Source organism: Pseudophryne corroboree, chromosome 5, assembly GCF_028390025.1.
Source record: "Pseudophryne corroboree isolate aPseCor3 chromosome 5, aPseCor3.hap2, whole genome shotgun sequence".
Taxonomy (NCBI): Eukaryota; Metazoa; Chordata; class Amphibia; order Anura; family Myobatrachidae; genus Pseudophryne; species Pseudophryne corroboree.
The window spans coordinates 309,787,551-309,810,175 of NC_086448.1; positions in this window are offsets into that span (position 1 = coordinate 309,787,551).

Here is a 22,625-nt window from a genome sequence, read left to right on the forward strand (position 1 = left end):
CTCGGAATTCTTAGCCTTTTCCTCTCACCCCCAGTTGCGGGAGAATGTGAAGGAGGAGATGTTGACGGGTCACGTTCTGCTTGACTTGACAATTTTCTCACCAGCAGGTCTTTGAACCTCTGCAGACTTGTGTCTGCCGGAAGGAGAGATACAACGTAGGTTTTAAATCTAGGATCGAGCACGGTGGACAAAATGTAGTGCTCTGATTTCAACAGATTGACCACCCGTGAATCCTGGTTAAGCGAATTAAGGGCTCCAGCCACAAGTCCCACATGCCTAGCGGAATCGCTCTGTTTTAGCTCATCCTTCAATGTCTCCAGCTTCTTCTGCAAAAGCCTGATGAGGGGAATGACCTGACTCAGGCTGGCAGTGTCTGAACTGACTTCACGTGTGGCAAGTTCAAAGGGTTGCAGAACCTTGCACAACGTTGAAATCATTCTCCACTGCGCTTGAGTCAGGTGCATTCCCCCTCCTTTGCCTATATCGTGGCCATATGTATAGGCTTGAATGGCCTTTTGCTGCTCCTCCATCCTCTGAAGCATATAGAGGGTTGAATTCCACCTCGTTACCACCTCTTGCTTCAGATGATGGCAGGGCAGGTTCAGGACTGTTTGGTGGTGCTCCAGTCTTCTGTACGCGGTGGCTGAATGCCGAAAGTGGCCCGCAATTCTTCGGGCCACCGACAGCATCTCTTGCACGCCCCTGTCGTTTTTTAAATAATTCTGCACCACCAAATTCAGTGTATGTGCAAAACATGGGACGTGCTGGAATTTGCCCAGATGTAATGCACGCACAATATTGCTGGTGTTGTCCGATGTCACAAATCCCCAGGAGAGTCCAATTGGGGTAAGCCATTCTGCGATGATCTTCCTCAGTTTTCGTAAGAGGTTGTCAGCTGTGTGCCTCTTCCGGAAAGCGGTGATACAAAGCGTAGCCTGCCAAGGAACGAGTTGGCATTTGCGAGATGCTGCTACTGGTGCCGCCGCTGCTGTTCTTGCTGCAGGAGGCAATACATCTACCCAGTGGGCTGTCACAGTCATATAGTCCTGACTCTGCCCTGCTCCACTTGTCCACATGTCCGTGGTTAAGTGGACATTGGGTACAACTGCATTTTTTAGGACACTGGTGACTTTTTTTCAGAGGTCTGTGTACATTTTCGGTATCGGCTGCCTAGAGAAATGGAACCTAGATGGTATTTGGTACCAGGGACACAGTACCTCAATCAAGTCTCTAGTTGCCTCTGAATTAACGGTGGATACCGTAACCACGTTTCTCACCGCCCAGGCTGCCAAGGCCTGAGTTATCTGCTTTGCAGCAGGATGACTGCTGTGATATTTCATCTTCCTCGCAAAGGACTGTTGGACAGTCAATTGCTTACTGGAAGTAGTACAAGTGGTCTTCCGACTTCCCCTCTGGGATGACTATCGACTCCCAGCAGCTACAACAGCTGCGCCAGCAGAAGTAGGCGTTACACTCAAGGATGCATCGGAGGAATCCCAGGCAGGAGAGGACTCGTCAGACTTGCCAGTGACATGGCCTGCAGGACTATTGGCTTTCCTGGGTAAGGAGGAAATTGACACTGAGGGAGTTGGTGGTGTGGTTTGCAGGAGCTTGGTTACAAGAGGAAGGGATTTAGTGGTCAGTGGACTGCTTCCGCTGTCATCCAAAGTTTTTGAACTTGTCACTGACTTATGATGAATGCGCTGCAGGTGACGTATAAGGGAGGATGTTCCGAGGTGGTTAACGTCCTTACCCCTACTTATTACAGCTTGACAAAGGCAACACATGGCTTGACACCTGTTGTCCGCATTTGTGTTGAAATAATTCCACACCGAAGAGCTGATTTTTTTGTATTTTGACCAGGCATGTCAATGGCCATATTCGTCCCACGGACAACAGGTGTCTCCCCGGGTGCCTGACTTAAACAAACCACCTCACCATCAGAATCCTCCTTGTCAATTTCCTCCCCAGCGCCAGCAACACCCATATCCTCATCCTGGTGTACTTCAACAGTGACATCTTCAATTTGACTATCAGGAACTGGACTTCGGGTGCTCCTTCCAGCACTTGCAGGGGGCGTGCAAATGGTGGAAGGCGCAAGCTCTTTCCGTCCAGTGTTGGGAAGGTCAGGCATCGCAACCGACACAATTGGACTTTCCTTGGGGATTTGTGATAAAGAAGAACGCACAGTTCTTTGCTGTGCTTTTGCCAGCTTAAGTCTTTTCATTTTTCTAGCGAGAGGATGAGTGCTTCCATCCTCATGTGAATCTGAACCACTAGCCGTGAACATAGGCCAGGGCCTCAGCCGTTCCTTGCCACTACGTGTCGTAATTGGCATATTGGCAAGTTTACGCTTCTCATCAGATGCTTTCAATTTTGATTTTTGGGTCATTTTACTGAACTTTTGTTTTTTGGATTTTACATGCTCTCTACTATGACATTGGGCATCGGCCTTGGCAGACGACGTTGATGGCATTTCATCGTCTCGGCCATGACTAGTGGCAGCAGCTTCAGCACGAGGTGGAAGTGGATCTTGATCTTTCCCTATTTTAACCTCCACATTTTTGTTCTCCATTTTTTAATGTGTGAAATTATATGCCAGTATCAATAGCAATGGCCTACTACTATATATACTGTGCACAACTGAAATGCACCACAGGTATGGATGGATAGTATACTTGACGACACAGAGGTAGGTACAGCAGTGGCCTTCCGTACCGTACTGCTATATATAGTATACTGGTGGTCACTGTGTCAGCAAACTGCAAAACTAAAATGCACCACAGGTATAGAATGTAGATGGATAGTATACTTAATGACGACACAGAGGAAGGTACAGCAGTGGCCTTCCGTACCGTACTGCTATATATAGTATACTGGTGGTCACTGTGTCAGCAAACTGCAAAACTAAAATGCACCACAGGTGTAGAATGTAGATGGATAGTATACTTAATGACGACACAGAGGTAGGTACAGCAGTGGCCTTCTGTACCGTACTGCTATATATGGTATACTGGTGGTCACTGTGTCAGCAAACTGCAAAACTAAAATGCACCACAGGTATAGAATGTAGATGGATAGTATACTTAATGACGACACAGAGGTAGGTACAGCAGTGGCCTTCCGTACCGTACTGCTATATATAGTATACTGGTGGTCACTGTGTCAGCAAACTGTAAAACTGAAATGCACCACAGGTATAGAATGTAGATGGATAGTATACTTAATGACGACACAGAGGAAGGTACAGCAGTGGCCTTCCGTACCGTACTGCTATATATAGTATACTGGTGGTCACTGTGTCAGCAAACTGCAAAACTAAAATGCACCACAGGTATAGAATGTAGATGGATAGTATACTTAATGACGACACAGAGGTAGGTACAGCAGTGGCCTTCCATACCGTACTGCCATATATAGTATACTGGTGGTCACTGTGTCAGCAAACTGCAAAACTAAAATGCACCACAGGTATAGAATGTAGATGGATAGTATACTTAATGACGACACAGAGGTAGGTACAGCAGTGGCCTTCCGTACCGTACTGCTATATATAGTATACTGGTGGTCACTGTGTCAGCAAACTGCCCAACAGAAATCCACCACAGGTATAGAATGGGTGGTCTTCTGTATGCCGAATGTCGGGATCCCGGCGCACACTATACCGGCGCCGGAATCCCGACACCCGGCATACCTACAACTATTCTCCCTCATGGGGGTCCACGACCCCCCTGGAGGGAGAATAAAATAGTGTGGCGAGCGTAGCGCGCCACCGTGCCCGCAGCGTGGCGAGCGCAGCGAGCCCGCAAGGGGCTCCTTTGCGCTCGCCACGCTGTCGGTATGCCGGCGGTCGGGCTCCCGGCACCGGTATGCTGGGCGCCGGGAGCCCGAGCGCCGGCATGCCGTACGACACCCGTATAGAATCTAGATGGATAGTATACTTAATGACAACACAGAGGTAGGTACAGCAGTGGCCTACTGTACCATAATGCTATATATTATATACTGGTGGTCACTAGTCAGCAAAACTCTGCACTGTACTCCTCCTATATAATATTATACTGGTGGTCCCCAGTCCCCACAATAAAGCAGCACACTGAGCACAGATATGGAGTGTTTTTCAGGCAGACAACGTATACTGGTGGTCACTGTCAGCAAAACTCTGCACTGTACTCCTGCTATATAATACAGCTGCTCCCCAGTCCCCACAATTAAGCAGTGTGAGCACAGATTTATGCAGCACACTGAGCACAGATATGGAGCGTTTTTTTCAGGCAGAGAACGTATTACTGGTAATCACTGATCAGCAAAACTCTGCACTGTACTCCTCCTATATTATACAGCTGCTCCCCAGCCCTCCCCACAATTAAGCAATAATGCACAATCAAGTTCAACAATAACAGAGAAGACGCCAGCCACGTCCTCTCCCTAACATTTCCAATGCACGAGTGAAAATGGCGGCGACGCGTGGCTGCTTATATAGAATCCGAATCTCGCGAGAATCCGACAGCGGGATGATGACGTTCGGGCGCGCTCGGGTTAACCGAGCCATACGGGAGAATCCGAGTATGGCTCGGACCCGTGTAAAAAGGATGAAGTTCGGGGGGGTTCGGTTTCCGAGAAACCGAACCCGCTTATCACTAATATATATATATATATATATATATATACATACATATATATATGTGTGTGTATACACACAAACACAAAGAGTGCAAATAGAGCAAAAGGACAGCACCCAGTACAATAGAAAAATCATGAAAAGTGTTGGTGGTGCAGGGTGATGGCAATTAATACTGACTCTCACTTTTCCAAAAGAAAAGAAAAAAGACCAGCACTCACGATTTTGATGAAAGAAAAAAGATGTATTCCTCACAGAAGATCCATCTTAGGGGGTCATTCCGAGTTGTTCGCTCGCAAGGCGATTTTAGCAGAGTTACACACGCTAAGCCGCCGCCTACTGGGAGTGAATCTTAGCTTCTTAAAATTGCGAACGATGTATTCGCAATATTGCGATTACAAACTACTTAGCAGTTTCAGAGTAGCTTCAGACTTACTCGGCATCTGCGATCAGTTCAGTGCTTGTCGTTCCTGGTTTGACGTCACAAACACACCCAGCGTTCGCCCAGACACTCCTCCGTTTCTCCAGCCACTCCTGCGTTTTTTCCGGAAACGGTAGCGTTTTCATCCACACGCCCATAAAACGCAGTGTTTCCGCCCAGTAACACCCATTTCCTGTCAATCACATTACGTTCGCCGGAGCAAAGAAAAAGCCGTGAGTAAAAAAACTATCTTCATAGCAAAATTACTTGGCGCAGTCGCAGTGCGAACATTGCGCATGCGTACTAAGCATAAAAACGCTGCGATGCGAAGAAAATTACCGAGCGAACGACTCGGAATGAGGGCCTTAGTTCAGTCCTAGCACTGTGGCCCGACAGCTGTTTCAATGCTAAATGGTTTTCTTCAGGGGCTCTATATATATTTATAAGAAAGGTAAATAAAGTTAAATGATAAAAAAAATTTTAATTGTAAACATGACAGCATAAAATAATCTGTAATTCTAATTCTATTATCTTGATATATCCATACTGAACTTCTGGCAAAATGTGATCGAATGACAAAACCTTTAACAACAAAATCTAGTAAAATGTACTGGCAGTAGGGTTATGTCAGGCAGCAGTGACATGTTGTCACAGTAGTCAGGGGAGGCAGACTTCAGTATACTAAAGCATTTTGAGTATAGAAGTGATTAGAACAATACAAAATGGATATTTATAATTTATAAATATAATCTCTGCACTATTCTAATCATTTTTATAGTCAAAATTCGCCAAATGTCACCTCTCCGCTGAGAATATTGGGAGGCAGCTACAGTATACAGTATATATCAATTTGTGTTGTTAAGGACACCACGTGTGAAGAACACCCAGAGCTCATCACAGGCACGGCCATACTGATGTCAATACAAAATGTGCACCCATCACCAAAAAACTACAAATATGGTGGCCTAAAGAGGTAATAATGAATCAAATTACAAAGTACAGATATAACTTTAATACCAAACTCTTGATAAGGTATCACACCGTCATAGCACATAAGGCAGGGATAAGGTATTTAATTGAAAGATCAATTCTGCTTCACATTGGAGCAGAATCCATGATCTATTTCCTCCCTGAGGCATGGCAGGCACATGATCAATAATCCTGTAGCAAACAGAGCCCGGATTGTGTTTGATACTCAAAAAATGTCTTGCCACAGGCTGGTCACTATGTCCCCTTTGTAAGGCTTGTCGAATGGCAGTGCGATGCATTGTCATCCTTTCTTTAAACATCCTATCTGTTTTCCCGATATACACCAAACTGCAGGGCATATAATCATATAAATAATGTACTTGGTTGTACAAGTGACAAAATGTTTGTTATTTATTACTTTCCCAGTCTGGGGGTGACTAATGGAATTGCCACTTAACAAGTAGCTGCAGGCAGTACAATTGGGGCATCTAAAGCAACCCTGCTTTTAGATCTTAAAAAATGTCCACTTGCTTTATCAGGCTCAGTAATGTCTGTTTTGACTAGAAGGTCATGAAGATTACGTCCTCCCGTATAGCACGGCATTATAGTACAGTCCTTCAATTACCTTAAATAGGGATCTCCTATTAACAGTGGCCACAAGTTTACAGAATGTTTTTCTATTGTTTGACTAGAAGTGTTGTAACTCTGAAGCAGTTTGGAAGCTGAATGGATCTTTAAATTAAACACCTTATCCACAAAAGCGTAAAATGAAAATCTTGGATTAAATGTATTATTGTAAGGGTATCTCTGTTTTAATGTAATGTATCCATTTCTAAAACCCATTTTTTTTAACACTGAGAATAACTGCAGGGGTATTCCTTATAAATTAGAATAAGGTTGTGGGGTAAGACACTTTGGCTATAAGATGTACAGTAGCTTACAATGGATATATTCAGTGGTAGCTCTACATTGTGAAGCAGAATAATACAGTGTCTTCTTTTATTATTATTATTATTATTATTATTATCCTTTATTTATATGGCACCACAAGGGTTCCGCAGCACCCAATTACAGAGTACATAAGCACATAATAAAAACAGGGAAACAGAGACTTACAGTTGACGACAATATAGGACAAGTACAGGGTAACTAAGCATAACTACACCAGTGAATGACAGAGATAAGTTCCAGGTGGCCAAAAACTGCGAGATTTGGGCAGTTGAGGATTATTAAAGTAAGAAAAGGATAAGCACATGAGGGAAGAGGGCCCTACTCGTGAGAGCTTACATTCTAACAATGTATTTTGACACGTTTTCTAGTGAACATAGTCTGCCCTACATGACAGTGTAATACCTTATCAATAGTTTGGTGTTAAAATTATATCCGTACTTTGTAATTTTATTCATTATGACCTCTTTAAGCCACCGTATTTGTAGTTTTATGGTGATGGGTGTACATTTTGCATTGATGTCACTGTGGCCGTGTCTGCGACAGGCTCTGGGCGTTCTTCACATGATGTCCTTATTTAAGGTTCACTCTTTGTATTTATCCTGACGAAAATCTAAAACACGATGGAAACATTGATACCTACCATGCTGGGGATATGTGTGATTTCTTTGTTCAACCAACTTGGAGTGGCACCTTTTGGTTGGTAAATGTGGTGATAGGCCCGCAGTGGCTTTGTACACCTGGAAGGGACCAGGTGCAAATATCTCTCTACAGGAAGAGAGTGCCGGCTTCTGTATTTCTCTCTCTCTCTCTCTCTATAGATATATAGATATAGATATATATATATATATATGTGCAACAAAACGAGGCAGCACTCAGAGTTGGTATAAATATAAATAGCATGTATTAAACCATGTGTCAATGTTTCGGGGACCACCTCCCCATCTTCAGGACTAAAGTGCAAGTGCAAAAAACCAAACATATATAGGCAAGATTACCCCATCAGACTCCCTCCAACAGCATTGTCAGTAACCATGCCAAGCACCTCTCCACCAGAGCGCTTCCGCCCTCAATCCGTGGAGTGGAAACAACATAGCGAGATCCGGCAGCATGGCCATGGTAACGCTGTAATCAAATGCATTACAAAAATACATTGTGATAAGCGCTGTGTAGCCAGCGTGTGTATACACAAGTTTAAAAGGGCTGTGAACTCAGATGTAACATTCATACATTATATGAGTGAAAGAAAAAGTGCAATATAAAATGAACAAACACTAATATACCCACAATACATGTCGTGGCAACCACCTCCTGCCATATAACTTATGAGGTGAACCTAACCTGTATAATCAACCAACTTAAGTTAAACGTGATTATATATGAAAAAAAAATTATGATCAATTAGCCAACTTGAGAGAAAAGGGGGATATGCATATCAATAAATAATCCCACCGGATGGTTACAAAAGAGCCTGGTTACCACGAACACTATAGTGGGTACTTTACAAATCATATCATATCTTGCAGTTTCTGTAGGCCAATACATTGATGCACTTTACAAAAAGACATGAACCACAATTTTTTTTTATAGAATTATTTTCTTCTAGTAAAGGGCACTGGAATCACCACCCAAGCCCGGATCCGAGTCAGGCTCAGCTTTTCCCACCTGACTTGGAAACCAGAATGAGGCAAAACATCATCATCCCGCTGTCGGATTCTAGCGGGGTTTGGATTCCATATAAGTCGCAGCGCATCACCACCATTTTCACTCCGGCATTGGAGAGTGTAGAGAGTGGGCATGTCTCCATCCTCAGTGTCCTGCATCAGTACAGTGGTAGTGTCTTGTGCTGCATCAGTCCAGTCACAGTGGTTGTGTCCTCTGCTGCCATATGTCCAGTGCTGCTGTATAAGTCCAGTCCAGTGGTGCTGTGTTGTGCTGCATCAGTCCAGTGGTGGTGTCTTGTGCTGCATCAGTCCAGTCACAGTGGTTGTGTCCTCTGCTGCCATATGTCCAGTGCTGCTGTATAAGTCCAGTCCAGTGGTGCTGTGTTGTGCTGCATCAGTCCAGTGGTGGTGTCTTGTGCTGCATCAGTCCAGTCACAGTGGTGGTGTCCTCTGCTGCCATATGTCCAGTGCTGCTGTATAAGTCCAGTCCAGTGGTGCTGTGTTGTGCTGCATCAGTCCAGTGGTGGTGTATTGTGTTGCATCAGTCCAGTCACAGTAGTGGTGTCCTCTGCTGCCATATGTGCCAGTGCTGCTGTATAACTCCGGTCCATTGCAGTGGTGCTGTGTTGTCTTGCATCAGTCCAGTGGTGGTGTCCCTGTGCTGCTGTATATGTCCAGTGATACTGCCGTATATGTCCATTGATACTGCTGTATATGTCCATTGATAGTGCCGTATATATGTCCAGCGGTACTGCCGTATAAATCCAGTGATCCTGCAGTGTAATTCCAGTGATCCTGCTTTATAATTCCAGTAGTACTGGCGTATAATTCCAGTCCAGTGATACTGCTGTATATGTCCAGTAGTACTGGCGTATAAATCCAGTTGTAGTGCCGTACAATTCCAGTGATCCTGACGTACAATTACAGTGGTACTGGCGTATAAGTCCAGTGATCATGCCATATAATTCCAGTGGAACTGGCGTAATTGTCCAGTGATCCTGCCGTATAATTCCAGTGATCCTGCTATATAATTAAAGTGGTACTGGCACATAAATCCAGTCCAGTGATACTGCCGTATGTCCAGTCATACTGCCGTATAAGTCCAGTGGTACTGCCGTATAATTCCAGTGATCCTGCCGTATAATTCCAGTGGTACTGGCGTATAGGTCCAGTCCAGTGATACTGCCATATATGTCGAGTAATATTGCCATATAAATCCAGTGATCCTGCCGTATAATTCCAGTGGTACTGGTGTATAATTCCAGTGATCCTGCCGTATAATTCCAGTGATCTTGCCGTATAATTCCAGTGATCCTGCTGTATAATTCCAGTGGTACTGGCATATAAATCCAGTCCAGTGATACTGCCGTATATGTACAGTGGTACTGGCGTATAACTCCAGTGGTACAGCCTTATAAATCCAGGGATCCTGCCATATAATTCCAGTGGTACCGGTGTATAAGTCCAGTCCCGTGATACTGCCATATATGTCCAGTGGTACTGCCATATAAATCCAGTGGTACTGCTGTATAATTCCAGTGATCCTGCCGTATAATTCCAGTGGTACTGGCGTATAAATCCAGTCCAGTGATACTGCCGTATATGTCCAGTGGTACTGCCGTATAAGTCCAGTGGTACTGCCGTATACTCCCAGTGATCCTGCTGTATAAGTCCAGTGGTACTGCCGTATAATTTCAGTGATCCTGCCGTATGATTCCAGTGGTACTGGCATATAAATCCAGTGATTCTGCCGTATAATTTCAGTGATCCTGCCAAATAATTCCAGTGATCCTGCCGTATAATTCCAGTGATCCTGCCGTATATATCCAGTTCAGTGATACTGCCGTATATGTCCAGTGGTACTGCCGTATAAGTCCAGTGGTACTGCCGTATACTCCCAGTGATCCTGCTGTATAATTCCAGTGGTACTGGCATATAAATCCAGTGATCCTGCCTTATAATTCCAGTGGTACTGGCGTGTAAATCCAGTGATCCTGCCGTATAATTCTAGTGATCCTGCTGTACATAATTCATATGAAGCCTTATAAGTCTTTCCTCATAGTCCAGTGCCTCTAACCCCTTAACCAGTTTAGTGGCTCGCCTCTGAACCCTTTCGAGCTCCAAGATATCTTTTTTATAATATAGTGCCCAAAACTGTACACAATATTCCAGGTGTGGTCAAACCAATGATTTATACAGAGACAGGATTACACTCTCATCCCTTGTCTCCATACCCTGTTTTATGCATGATAACACCTTATTAGCCTTTTCTGCTGCATTTTGACATTGCGTACTGCTACCAAGTTTATTATTGATGAGCACACCCAAATCCTTTTCCACTACCGTTATTCCTACATTTTCCCCATTTAGTTTATAGGCTGCCTGATTGTTCTTAGTCCCAAAGTGCATAACTTTACATTTGTCTATATTGAACCTCATTCTCCATTTGTCTGCCCAGGCCTCCAGTCTAGATAAGACATACTGTAGAAACTCAACATCCATGTCTGAATTAATTATTCTACATAGTTTAGTATCATCTGCGAAAATTGACACTGTGCTTTCCAGTCCTTCTCCTAGGTCATTAATGAATATATTAAACAGCAATTGCCCGAGTACTGAGCCCTGCGGTATTCCACTGAGTACTGAAGCCCATTCAGAGTACACCCCATTAACCCCCATACGCTGTTTCCTATTAAACAGCCAATTACTCACCCAAGTGCAGATAGTGGTTACTACCCCAAGCTCTCTTAGTTTGAGAATTAGTCTCCTGTGTGGAATTTTGTCAAAAGCCTTAGCGAAGTTTAAAAAGATCACATTCACTGCTTGACCCTGATCAATATTATCGCTAACTTTCTTGTAGAAGCCTATTAAGTTAGTTTGACATGACCTGTACTTCACAAATCCATGTTGATTCCTAGTAATAACCTTGGAGGTATCCAAGTACTCTAGTATGCTATCCCTTAATATACCTTCTAGTATTTTCCCCACTATAGATGTCAAGCTAACTGGTCTATAGTTCCCGGGGAGCGTTTTAATACCCTTTTTAAATATTGGGACTACCTCTGCTATACGCCAGTACTTTGGTATCATCCCTTATCTAATTGACTAGCTGAAGATCAAATATAGAGGTTTTGATATCTCTACGTTGAGTTCCATGAGAACCCTGGGGTGGAGTCCATACGTCCTAGGAGATTTATTTATCTTAATTTTACTTTGTCTCTCCCAGATTACTCCCTCGTTAAAGCAAGTACCAAGCAATGGGTCATTATTATTATTATTATTTATGTTATGTCTACTCTCGTCAACCTGTCCTTTCGTGAATACTGATGAAAAGAATTTATTAAATAAATATGTTTTCCCTATCATCATTAATCACGACATCCAGCTTGCCCTTTAAGGGCCCAATATTCTCCCTTTTCAACCTTTTACCGTTTATATACTTAAAGAACTTTTTGGGGTTTGTTTTACTCTCCTTTGCGATTTGTTTTTCGTTTTCTATTTTAGCTGTTCTAATCACTTTTTTGCATTTTTTGTTACATTCCTTGTTGAACTGGAATGATTCCACCTTTCTGTCAGACTTAAATGCTTTGAAAGCATGCCTCTTTTTATCCATTTGTTCCTTGACCTTCTTATTAAGCCACATCGGTTTGGATTTCCTACTTCTGTTTTTGTTAACTTTGGGAATATATAAATTAGTATACTTACTGAGCGCAGTTGTAAAAATGTCCCACATTTCAGCAGTTTTCTTACCATGAATACAATTTCCCAATTAATCTCCTTCATTCCTTGCTTCAGCAATGTGAAATTTGTTTTCCTAAAGTTAAAAATCTTGGTTAAACCCTTATATTGTTGTTTTTGAAAGCTGAGATTGAATGTGATCATGTTGTGATCGTTATTTCCTAGGGTCTCCCCTACTTTAGTATTTGTTATTATTTCCTCATTATTAGTTAGTACTAGGTCCAGTATAGCCCCTTGCCTAGTAGGCTCCTCAATTACCTGGGACAAGTAATGATCTTTTAACATGTTTAAGAATCTGTTACCCCTAGCTGTATTTACTGTTTCGGTGTTCCAGTTTATGTCCGGGTAATTGAAGTCCCCAACATTAACAACGTCCCCCATACCTGCAGCTTTTTCGATTTGCTGCAAGAGTTGTAATTCGTCAGCCACACTAATATTTGGCGGTTTATAGCATGTCCCTATTAAAAGTTTTTTTGTATCTTTACCCCCACTCGAAATCTCAACCCATAATGACTCTACGTTATCTCCAGTACCCTCGTAAATTATCTCCCTTAAATATGGTTTTAAGAATGGTTTAACATAGAGACAAACACCCCTCCCTTTTTAATAATCCTATCTCTCCTGAAGAGAGTGTATCCCTCGATGTTTGCCATCCAGTCGTGAGAATCGTTCCTCCATGTCTCAGTAATGCCTATTATGTCATAATGGTCATTAAGGGCAATTGCCTCTAATTCCCCTATTTTACTTGTTAGGCTTCTCGCATTTGCAATCATACACTTAAGATTATAAATTCCCTGATCCGCAAGTTCTATTGTACATAACATTTCCTTAGGAACCTCGGTTTCCCTTAAATTACCATTGCTAACTATTTCTCTCCTTCCCCCCTCTCCACCACCATTAAACTTTCTCCATCCCACTATTCTTTGCTCTCTAGTTGTTCCACTAATTCTTTCTAATCCCTCCCCTAGGCACCTAGTTTAAAATCTCCTCCAACCTTCTAACCATCCTTCCCCCCAGCACCGCTGCCCCCTCCTCATTCAGGTGCAATACATTGCGACCAAAAAGATGGTGCCTGACTGAGAAGTCTGCCCAGTGTTCTAAGAACACAAACCCCTCCTTCCTACACCAGTCTCTAAGCCACACAATTACCTCCCTAATCTCCCTCTGCCTTCCTGGACTAGCGCTTGGCACAGGTAAACTTTCAGAGAATATTACCTTAGATGTCCTTGTCTTTAATTTTTGTCCTAGGTCCCTATAATCTCTCTTAAGGACATCCCACCTACCACTAACTTTGTCATTGGCACCAACGTGCACCAAGACTGCCGGGTCATTCCCAGCCCCTCCCAACAATCTTTCTACCCGGTCTGCAATGTGCCGTACCCGAGCACCCGGGAGACAACAGATTGTACGGCGATCACGGTCTTGGTAGCAGATTCCCCTATCTGTTTTCCTGATAATAGAATCCCCAACCACCACAATTTGACTAGGTACTTCACTTTCTTTTTTTCCCTTTGTCCTGGAGGGACTGCTCCTCTGGTTGCTAGAGGGAACGATATCTTCCGGTGCTGTAATTTCCTCACTGTTATCACCAGAATCTCCGTCCAGTCGGGCGAATTTATTGGGGTTTAGCAGGTCGGAGATGTCCTGTTTCCCCCTCCCCCTCTTCTTCTTCCTTCTAACCATGACCCAGCTTGCTATCTGATTGTCCTCGTCATCGACTACTGCTGGCACCCCCTGCAAATCCTCCACCGTTCTATCTAAGCTCAGTTCGAGATTGTGACTACTCCTCAGTCTTGTAACGGTTTGCTCTAGATCAGTTACCTGGGCTTCCAGGGCAACCGTTCACGTACACCTCGCGCAGATGTATTCACACTGGGCTGGTTGCTCCAGTTGCGCATACATCATGCACGACATGCACTGAGTGAGATTCCCAACCATGGACTCCCCCATTTTGTCTAAAAACTCTAACTCTCTGTACCTTTAAAAAAACAATACAATATAATACAGACAATACCGACTATGTATTACAATACAACTTAGTTAAGACTATGCTACACAACACAATACTATGGCCTAGCTGTGGAAAGAGACCATTTTCAACACAGTAAAGTAAATGGTAATGCAATGCAAATGTACAAATGTATAAGGGTATTAATGGAAAACAGTAAAAAAAAAAAGAAAAAAGAAAAAAAAAGAAATTAGTGTTTCAGAGGTGTGATACTTGCATGTCCGGCCCAAGTCTGGCCTGCCCTAAGCGAAGTTCTTCCACTTGGTGATCATCTTCCTAGTAGCAGCACTGTACATGGGTTTTCATTTTCACTTTTCACTTTCAAGTACTCACTTTCAAGTACTCACACATACATAGGACAGCAGTAGCTGCACTCAACCTGAAACACCCTCACAACCTCACCCTTACGTGCAGCCTGTTCTGCTCAGTCCCCGGCTCACACTTACGCTCAGTCCCCAGCTTACACTCACACTCAGTCCCCGGATCACACTCACCCTCAGAGCAGCACGCTCTCTGCTCACTCACACACCCTCGGAGCAGTTCAGTCCAGTGATACTGCCATATATGTCCAGTGGTACTGCTGTAGAAATCCAGTGGTACTGCCATATAATTCCAGTGATCCTGCTGTATAATTCCAGTGGTACTGCCGTATAAGTCCAGTGATCCTGCCGTATAATACCAGTGGTACTAGCGTATAAGTTCAGTCCAGTAATACTGCTGTATATGTTCAGTGGTACTGCCATATAATTCCAGTGATCCTGCCGTATAAGTCCAGTGGTACTGGCTTATATATCCAGTCCAGTGATACTGCTGTATATGTACAGTGGTACTGCTGTATTAGTCCAGGGGTACTGTCGTATAAGTCCAGTCCAGTGGTGCTTTCTTGTGCTCCATCAGTCCAGTGGTGGTGTCTTGTGCTGCCGTAAGTCCAGTGGTGGTGTCCAGTGCTGTATATTATTTAATCCAAATAAAAGGCTTACATACATTACTTATATTATTATCCAAATAATTTTTACAAGGTTTGCCCTGTGTGGTGTAGGGGTACGCTCGCCTGTGCTACATATTATTATAATAGCTCCAAATAAAAGGGTTATTATTATCTAAATTAATTTTACATGCTTTGCTGTGTGTGTGCTTGGTTTAGGGGTACGCTCTCCTGTGCCACCAATATTATGCGTGTGTTACATCTGGGCAAATTCCAGCAAGTCCCATGTTGTTTGTGCCGCACACTTGTGTCGCTTAGCTTAGTCACACAGCTACCTCATTGTACCTCTTTTACTTCTTTGCATGATGTGCTGTTTGGGGACTATTTTTTTTTTAAGTGCCATTCTGTCTGCAACTGCAGTGCCACTCCTAGATGAGCCAGGTTTTTCTACCGCACATTTGTGTTGCTTTGCTTAGTAATACAGCTACATTATTGCACCTCTTTTTCTTCTTTGCATAATGTGCTGTTTGGGGACTAGTTTTTTTAAGTGACATCCTGTCTGCAACTGCAGTGCCACTCCTAGATAGGACAGGTGTTTGTGCCGCACACTTGTGTCACTTAGCTTAGTTATACAGCAACCTTGGTGCAACTTTTAGGCGGTAAATCAATATTATGAAGTGTGAGTTGTTCAGAATAGACTGGAAATTAGTGGAAATGAATGTTATTGAGGTTAATAATACCGTAGGATCAAAATAACCCCCAAATTCTGTGATTTTAGCTGTTTTTATGTTTGTTGTTTTCAAAAATCATCCAGATCCAAGAACAAAACATGAAAGGTTGATTTTGGCAAAACCAATCCAGATCCAAAACATGGGGATGGAACCAGAACCAAAATTAAAACACAAAACACGAAAAGTGCCCACCGTACATCTCTACTAAATAGTGAGTCTACTGCTTGGTTGCTGACCTGTACACTGGGGGATTTGCACTCTATTTTTGAAAACCGATTATACCATAATGATGTATATTTAGATACTCTGTTAAAAAAGAGCTGTAAGTTGTGTCACACTTTATCCACTAGTGCACCCTGATGAAGTCAACAATGACGAAACACGTTGGGTGTTTGAAATCTATGTCCACATTGCTGTAAAGCTAAATTTGGTATGTGCTCACATTCTGTCTAGGATGGTTCAAAAAGTGGCAACATTCCATCAAGCACAAAAAGTGGGATCAGATCTCCAGCTATTTGGTACATATATATGTATATATGTTAATTGTAATTTGTATTGTAAAAAGTTTTTATATGTAAATATTGTTTTAAATTTTGTAATATTTTATTATATGCCAAAATGTGTCACCATCACTAATGCGTCTCACTGCGCTTGCCACGCTGCAGGCATGGTGGCTTGCTGCGCTCACCACAGGATATATTCTCCCTCTATGGGTGTCGTGGACACCCATAGAGGGAGAAAAGCCTGTGGTGTCGGGATTCTGGCGTCTGGATTTCTCCGCCTGTCGGGATTCCGGTGTCGGGATTGTGATCGCCAGGTTCCCAACATGCGGTCTCGTTATCGCCTCCCGATTATTTCATTTGTAATACTGAGGAGACATGGGCCCCCCTGAATAATTAAGTTGGGAATCATAACTTTAGAGTAACATAGGATTTAATCTGTGTGTGATTAAATCACTCCATAGAATATCATAATATTAATGTGAGAATTGAATAGATTATATTTTTTTCTAGCAATTTCAAAATGACTGCCAATTTTTCCATCCAAAATAAAAGATTTATTATAAAGCATTTTGAAGACTTAAAAAGTGTCGTTGATTCGTGGTAGGTCTGACTGTCCATTAAGGGGGCTATTCAGAGGTGGACGCAGACCTTGCATCTGCAGCAAGATCTGCATCCATCTACTCACATGCTGGGGGCCGCCCAGCACAGGGCAAGGCTGCACACCATGTGCATTGTGCCACCCCATGATGCATTTGCAATTTAATTGAGAACATATCGATTAGAGGATGACTCCTGCTTGTGCAGCCTGGCTGCGCTTGCAGGTGGTCTGGTGGCATCTTCTGTCTCGCAATGGCTATGTGTGACATCACGCAGCTGCCCCGAAAATGGTCTAGAATGCATGGGTTTTCCGGACCATGCCTACCAAATGCACTAGCGCCGCCCCCCTGGTACCTGGAGCTGTCAATCATGATGCGATTGCATATTCCGGGATGCGATCACATCATGACAGCCTGCGCATGTACACTGCTGCTAGTGCGCGTGCGCAAACCATCTGGATGCGCACGCTACATATAAGGCCTTAAGTGGCTTTACTCATCGAGAAAGCTACCTGTCCAACCATAACCTAATATATTATATGTTTTAAAGTGACAACAATTCATTCTTAATTAGACGACAGAATAATAATAATAATAATAATAATAGTTTTATGTTTGCAGAATTATTTATTATTGGGAGCGGTTTTATTCCAAATAATAATAAAAAATAAATGTTCCATATAAAAAGTAAAAAAAACAATAAAGGGTTAATAGTATTAGTAAGTTAATTAATAGGGGTTATTATATTTTTTGTTAATTATGGCCACATTAATTCATAATGATGTCAGCACATACATTCCTGCACTTGTAGTGCCACAAGATATCAATAAAATTGGTGCTTCCATCATCATTAAAAAATATATATGGCCTTAATTATCAATCAATATAATTGTTTAATTAATTTACAAGTAATATTGCTTCCTTAATATTAACTATATTTTCCTTCTAATAAAAAATATTTTAAAATAAAGTTGAATAAATAACAGGATAAACTGTGAGTAATGAATGTGGTTAAAAGAGTGCACTTTTGTGATATAAGTAGTGATGTGCACCGGACATTTTTCGGGTTTTGTGTTTTGGTGTTGGATTCGGTTCCGCGGCCGTGTTTTGGATTCGGACGCATTTTGGCAAAACCTCCCTGAAAATTTTTTGTCGGATTCGGGTGTGTTTTGGATTCGGGTGTTTTTTTTACAAAAAACCCTCAAAAACAGCTGAAATTATATAGAATTTGGGGGTAATTTTGATCACATAGTATTATTAACCTCAATAACCATAATTTCCACTCATTTCCAGTCTATTCTGAACACCTCACACCTCACAATATTATTTTTAGTCCTAAAATTTGCACCAAGGTCGCTGAATGACTAAGCTAAGCGACCCAAGTGGCCGACACAAACACCTGGCCCATCTAGGAGTGGCACTGCAGTGTCAGACAGGATGGCACTTCAAAAAATAGTCCACAAACAGCACATGATGCAAAGAAAAAAAGAGGTGCACCAAGGTCGCTGTGTGACTAAGCTAAGCGACCCAAGTGGCCGACACAAACACCTGGCCCATCTAGGAGTGTCACTGCAGTGTCAGACAGGATGGCAGATTTAAAAAATAGTCCCCAAACAGCACATGATGCAAAGAAAAAAAGAGGTGCAATGAGGTAGCTGTGTGGCTAAGCTAAGCGACCCAAGTGGCCGACACAAACACCTGGCCCATCTAGGAGTGTCACTGCAGTGTCAGACAGGATGGCAGATTTAAAAAATAGTCCCCAAACAGCACATGATGCAAAGAAAAAAAGAGATGCACCAAGGTCGCTGGATGATTAAGCTAAGCGACCCAAGTGGCCGACACAAACAACTGGCCCATCTAGGAGTGGCACTGCAGTGTCAGACAGGATGGCAGATTTAAAAAATAGTCCCCAAACAGCACATGATGCAAAGATAAATTAAAGAAAAAAAGAGCTGCAAGATGGAATTGTCCTTGGGCCCTCCCACCCACCCTTATGTTGTATAAACAGGACATGCACACTTTAACAAACCCATCATTTCAGCGACAGGGTCTGCCACGCGACTGTGACTGAAATGACTGGTTGGTTTGGGCCCCCACCAAAAAAGAAGCAATCAATCTCTCCTTGCACAAACTGGCTCTACAGAGGCAAGATGTCCACCTCCTCCTCATCGTCCGATTCCTCACCCCTTTCACTGTGTACATCCCCCTCCTCACAGATTATTAATTCGTCCCCACTGGAATCCACCATCTCAGGTCCCTGTGTACTTTCTGGAGGCAATTGCTGGTGAATGTCTCCGCGGAGGAATTGATTATAATTCATTTTGATGAACATCATCTTCTCCATATTTTCTGGAAGTAACCTCGTACGCCGATTTCTGACAAGGTGAGCGGCTGCACTAAACACTCTTTCGGAGTACACACTGGAGGGGGGGTCAACTTAGGTAAAATAAAGCCAGTTTGTGCAAGGGCCTCCAAATTGCCTCTTTTTCCTGCCAGTATACGTACGGACTGTCTGACGTGCCTACTTGGATGCGGTCACTCATATAATCCTCCACCATTCTTTCAATGGTGAGAGAATCATATGCAGTGACAGTAGACGACATGTCAGTAATCGTTGGCAGGTCCTTCAGTCCGGACCAGATGTCAGCACTCGCTCCAGACTGCCCTGCATCACCGCCAGCGGGTGGGCTCGGAATTCTTAGCGTTTTCCTCGCAGCCCCAGTTGCGGGAGAATGTCAAGGAGGAGCTGTTGACGGGTCACGTTCTGCTTGACTTGACAATTTTCTCACCAGCAGGTCTTTGAACCTCTGCAGACTTGTGTCTGCCGGAAAGAGAGATCCAACGTAGGTTTTAAATCTAGGATCGAGCACGGTGGCCAAAATGTAGTGCTCTGATTTCAACAGATTGACCGCCTGTGAATCCTGGTTAAGCGAATTAAGGGCTCCATCCACAAGTCCCACATGCCTAGCGGAATCGCTCTGTTTTAGCTCCTCCTTCAATTTCTCCAGCTTCTTCTGCAAAAGCCTGATGAGGGAATAACCTGACTCAGGCTGGCAGTGTCTGAACTGACTTCACGTGTGGCAAGTTCAAAGGGTTGCAGAACCTTGCACAACGTTGAAATCAATCTCCACTGCGCTTGAGTCAGGTGCATTCCCCCTCCTTTGCCTATATCATAGGTAGCTGTATAGGCTTGAATGGCCTTTAGCTGCTCCTCCATCCTCTGAAGCATATAGAGGGTTGAATTCCACCTCGTTACCACCTCTTGCTTCAGATGATGGCGGGGCAGGTTCAGGAGTGTTTGCTGGTGCTCCAGTCTTCGGCACGAGGTGGCTGAATGCCGAAAGTGGCCCGCAATTCTTCGTGCCACCGACAGCATCTCTTGCACACCCCTGTCATTTTTTAAATAATTCTGCACCACCAAATTCAATGTATGTGCAAAACATGGGACGTGCTGGAATTTGCCCACATGTAATGCACGCACAATATTGGTGGCGTTGTCCGATGTCACAAATCCCCAGGAGAGTCCAATTGGGGTAAGCCATTCTGCGATGATGTTCCTCAGTTTCTGTAAGATGTTGTCAGCTGTGTGCCTCTTCTGGAAAGCGGTGATACAAAGTGTAGCCTGCCTAGGAATGAGTTGGCATTTACGAGATGCTGCTACTGGTGCCGCCGCTGCTGTTCTTGCTGCGGGAGGCAATACATCTACCCAGTGGGCTGTCACAGTCATATAGTCCTTAGTCTGCCCTGCTCCACTTGTCCACATGTCCGTGGTTAAGTGGACATTGGGTACAACTGCATTTTTTAGGACACTGGTGACTCGTTTTCTGAGGTCTGTGCACATTCTCGGTATCACCTGCCTAGAGAAATGGAACCTAGATGGTATTTGGTACCGGGGACACAGTACCTCAAGCAAATCTCTAGTTTCCTGTGAATTAACGGTGGATACCGGAAACACGTTTAACACCGCCCAGGCTGCCAAGGCCTGAGTTATCCGCTTTGCAGCAGGATGACTGCTGTGATATTTCATTTTCCTCGCAAAGGACTGTTGGACAGTCAATTGCTTACTGGAAGTAGTACAAGTGGTCTTCCGACTTCCCCTCTGGGATGACTATCGACTCCCAGCAGCAACAACAGCAGCGCCAGCAGCAGTAGGCGTTACACTCAAGGATGCATCGGAGGAATCCCAGGCAGGAGAGGACTCGTCAGACTTGACAGTGACATGGCCTGCAGGACTATTAGCGTTCCTGTCTAAGGAGGAAATTGACACTGAGGGAGTTGGTGGTGTGGTTTGCAGGAGCTTGGTTACAAGAGAAAGGGATTTAGTTGTCAGTGGATTGCTTCTGCTGTCACCCAAAGTTTTTGAACTTGTCAATGACTTCTGATGAATGCGCTCCAGGTGACGTATAAGGGAGGATGTTCCTAGGTGGTTAACGTCCTTATCCCTACTTATTACAGCTTGACAAAGGCAACACACAGCTTGACAAATGTTGTCCGCATTTCTGTTAAAATAATTCCACACCGACGAGGTGATTTTTTTTTGTAATTTGACCAGGCATGTCAATGGCCATATTCGTCCCACGGACAACAGGTGTCTCCCCGGGTGCCTGACTTAAACAAACCACCTCACCATCAGAATCCTCCTTGTCAATTTCCTCCTCAGCGCTAGCAACACCCATATTCTCATCCTGGTGTACTTCAACAGTGATATCTTCAATTTGACTATCAGGAACTGGACTGCGGGTGCTCCTTCCAGCACTTGCAGGGGGCGTGCAAATGGTGGAAGATGCCATCTCTTCCCGTCCAGTGTTGGGTAGGTCAGGCATCGCAACCGACACAATTGGACTCTCCTTGGGGATTTGTGATTTAGAAGAACGCACAGTTCTTTGATGTGCTTTTGCCAGCTTAAGTCTTTTAATTTTTCTAGTGGGAGGATGAGTGCTTCCATCCTCATGTGAAGCTGACCCACTAGTCATGAGGAACATAGGAGAGGGCTTCAGCCGTTCCTTGACACTCCGTGTCATAAATGGCATATTGGCAAGTTTACGCTTCTCCTCAGATGCTTTTAATTTAGATTTTTGGGTCATTTTACTGAACTTTTGTTTTTTGGATTTTACATGCTCTCTACTATGACATTGGGCATTGGCCTTGGCAGACGACGTTGATGGCATTTCATCATTTCGGCCATGACTAGTGGCAGCAGCTTCAGCACGAGGTGGAAGTGGATCTTGATCTTTCCCTATTTTACCCTCCACATTTTTGTTCTCCATTTTTTAATGTGTGCAATTATATGCCAGTAATATATCAATAGCAATGGCCTACTGTACCGTACTGCTATATATTATATACTGGTGGTCAGCAAAATTATGCACTGTCCTCCTACTACTGCGCACAACAACTAAAATGCACCACAGGTATGGATGGATAGTATACTTGATGACACAGAGGTAGGTAGAGCAGTGGACTACTGTACCGTACTGCTATATATTATATACTGGTGGTCA